Genomic DNA, 4,167 nt, shown 5'->3' on the forward strand with positions numbered 1-4,167 from the left:
CCATAACATCTTGACTTAATCTGGTTAAATTAAACATCCATGGCATCTGCTCTGAATCTTGTTAAATTAAACATCAATAATCATCTGTACTTAATCTTGTTAAATTAAACATCCATAACACATGGCCTTAATCTGGTTAAATTAAACGTCCATAACATCTAATCTCAATCTAGTTAAATTAAACATCCATAACATCTGGTCGTAATCTAGTTAAATTAAACATCCATAACATCTGGTCCGGAATATGCTAAATTAAACATTCATAACATCTGGTCTTAATCTAGTTAAATTAAACATCCATAACGCATGGCCTTAATCTAGTTAAATTAAACATCCATAACACATGGCCTTAATCTAGTTAAATTAAACATCCATAACATATGGCCTTAATCTGGTTAAATTAAACGTCCATAACATCTAATCTTAATCTAGTTAAATTAAACATACATAACATATGGTCTTAATCTACTTCAATTAAACGTCCATAACATCTAATCTCAATCTAGTTAAATTAAACATCCATAATATCTGGTCTTAATCTAGTTAAACTAAACATCTATAACATCTGATCTTAATCTGGTTAAATTAAACATCCATAACATCTGGTCTTAATCTAGTTTAATTAAACATCCATAACACATCTGGGACTGAACATGGTTAAATTAAACATCCATAATAACATCTGCCCTGAATCAAGTTAAATTAAACATCCATAACATCCTGGTCTTAATCTAGTTAAATTAAACATCCATAGCAACATCACAGATGAATTCGGTGAGTAAATTCCAAAACATCCATATCATCTTATCTGAATCTTTGTGAAATTAAACATCCATAAAATCTGGCCTTAATCAGTTAAATTAAACATCCATAACATTTGGCCTTGAATCTGGTTAAATTAAACATTCCATAACATCTGGACTGAATCTGGTTAAATTAAACATACATAACACATGGTTTTAATTTGGTTTGGTTTAACATTCATAATATCTGGCCGTAATCTAGTTAAATTAAACATCCATAACATCTGGACTGAATTCGGTGAAATTAAACATCCATAACATCTGGACTGAATTCAGTGAAATTAAACATAAATAAAATCTGGCCTTAATCTGGTTAAATCAAATATTCATTATAACACCTGACCTTCATCTGGTTAAATTAAACACCCATAACATCTGGTCTGAATCTGGTTAAATTAAACATTCCAACATCTGGACTTAATACGGTTAAATTAAACATTCATAACATCTGGCCGTAATCTGGTTAATTTAAACATGTCCCTTATCTTGACTTAATCTTGTTAAATTATCCATAACATCAGTTCGAGATCCCAATTGGTCATAGCTTATCAATAGTAAAATGCGATTAAATTAAACATCCATAACACATGGCCTTAATCTGGTTAAATTAAACATCCATATCTAATCTCCGTCTGTAGAATTAAACATCCATAACATATGCTTGGTCACGCAATTAAACATCCATAACATCTGGACTCGTAATATGGTAAATTAAACATCTATAACATCTGGTCTGAATCTGGTTAAATTAAACATTCATAACATTTGGACTTAATCTGGTTAATATAAACATGTATGGCATAACATTTGGTAAAAAAATGTTCACCTGAAATTGCTTAATCTGGTTAAATTAAACATCCATAATATCTGGTCTTAATCTTTAAATTAAACATCCATAACATCTGTTAATCTTAAACATCCATAACATCTGGTCTTAATCTGGTTAAATTAAAATCTGGTTAAACATCCATAACATCTGGTCTGAATCTGGTTAAATTAAACATCCATAACATCTGGCCTTAATCTGGTTAAATTAAACATCCATAACATCTGGTCTTAATCTGGTTAAATTAAACATCCATAACATCTGGTCTTAATCTGGTTAAATTAAACATCCATAACATCTGGTCTGAATCTGGTTAAATTAAACATCCATAACATCTGGTCTTAATCTGGTTAAATTAAACATCCATAACATCTGGTCTTAATCTGGTTAAATTAAACATCCATAACATCTGGTCTTAATCTGGTTAAATTAAACATCCATAACATCTGATCTTAATCTGGTTAAATTAAACATCCATAACATCTGATCTTAATCTGGTTAAATTAAACATCCATAACATCTGGCCTTAATCTGGTTAAATTAAACATCCATAACATCTGGTCTTAATCTGGTTAAATTAAACATCCATAACATCTGGTCCTTAATCTGGTTAAATTAAACATCCATAACATCTGGTCTTAATCTGGTTAAATTAAACATCCATAACATCTGGTCTTAATCTGGTTAAATTAAACATCCATAACATCTGGTCTTAATTTAATTAAATTAAACATCCAAAACACCTGATCTTAATATGGTTAAATTAAACATACATAACATCTGGCCTTAATGTGGTTAAATTAAACATCCATAACATCTGGTCTTAATCTGGTTAAATTAAACATCCATAACATCTGGTCTTAATCTGGTTAAATTAAACATCCATAACATCTGGTCTTAATCTGGTTAAATTAAACATCCATAACATCTGGTCTTAATCTGGTTAAATTAAACATCCATAACATCTGGTCTTAATCTGGTTAAATTAAACATCCATAACAATCTGGTTAAATTAAACATCCATAACATCTGGTTAAATTAAACATCCATAACATCTGGTTAATCTTAAACATCCATAACATCTGGTCTTAATCTGGTTAAATTAAACATCCATAACATCTGGTCTTAATCTGGTTAAATTAAACATCCATAACATCTGGTCTTAATCTGGTTAAATTAAACATCCATAACATCTGGCTGGTTAAATTAAACTCCATAATCTGGTTAAATTAAACATCCATAACATCTGGTCTTAATCTGGTTAAATTAAACATCCATAACATCTGGTCTTAATCTGGTTAAATTAAACATCCATAACATCTGGCCTTAATCTGGTTAAATTAAACATCCATAACATCTGGCCTTCTGGTTAAATCTCCATAACATCTGTTAAATTAAACATCCATAACATCTGGTCTTAATCTGGTTAAATTAAACATCCATAACATCTGGTCTTAATCTGGTTAAATTAAACATCCATAACATCTGGTCTTAATCTAGTTAAATTAAACATCCATAACATCTGGTCTTAATCTGGTTAAATTAAACATCCATAACATCTGGTCTCTGGTTAAATTAAACATCCATAACATCTGGTCTTACATCTGGTCTTAATCTGGTTAAATTAAACATCCATAACATCTGGTCTTAATCTGGTCTTAAACATCCATAACATCTGGTTAAATTAAACATCCATAACATCTGGTCTTAATCTGGTTAAATTAAACATCCATAACATCTGGTCTTAATCTGGTTAAATTAAACATCCATAACATCTGGTCTTAATCTGGTTAAATTAAACATCCATAACATCTGGTCTTAATCTGGTTAAATTAAACATCCATAACATCTGGTCTTAATCTGGTTAAATTAAACATCCATAACATCCATAACATCTGGCCTTAATCTGGTTAAATTAAACATCCATAACATCTGGCCTTAATCTGGTTAAATTAAACATCCATAACATCTGGTCTTAATCTGGTTAAATTAAACATCCATAACATCTGGTCTTAATCTGGTTAAATTAAACATCCATAACATCTGGTCTTAATCTAGTTAAATTAAACATCCATAACATCTGGTCTTAATCTGGTTAAATTAAACATCCATAACATCTGGCCTTAATCTGGTTAAATTAAACATCCATAACATCTGGCCTTAATCTGGTTAAATTAAACATCCATAACATCTGGTCTTAATGTGGTTAAATTAAACATCCATAACATCTGGCCTTAATCTGGTTAAATTAAACATCCATAACATCTGGTCTTAATCTGGTTAAATTAAACATCCATAACATCTGGTCTTAATCTAGTTAAATTAAACATCCATAACATCTGGTCTTAATCTGGTTAAATTAAACATCCATAACATCTGGTCTTAATCTGGTTAAATTAAACATCCATAACATCTGGTCTTAATCTGGTTAAATTAATCATCCATAACATCTGTTAAAAATTAAACATCCATAACATCTGGTCTTAATCTGGTTAAATTAAACATCCATAACATCTGGTCTTAATCTGGTTAAATTAA

This window comes from Tachypleus tridentatus, chromosome 6 (assembly GCF_004210375.1).
Source record: "Tachypleus tridentatus isolate NWPU-2018 chromosome 6, ASM421037v1, whole genome shotgun sequence".
Lineage (NCBI taxonomy): Eukaryota > Metazoa > Arthropoda > Merostomata > Xiphosura > Limulidae > Tachypleus > Tachypleus tridentatus.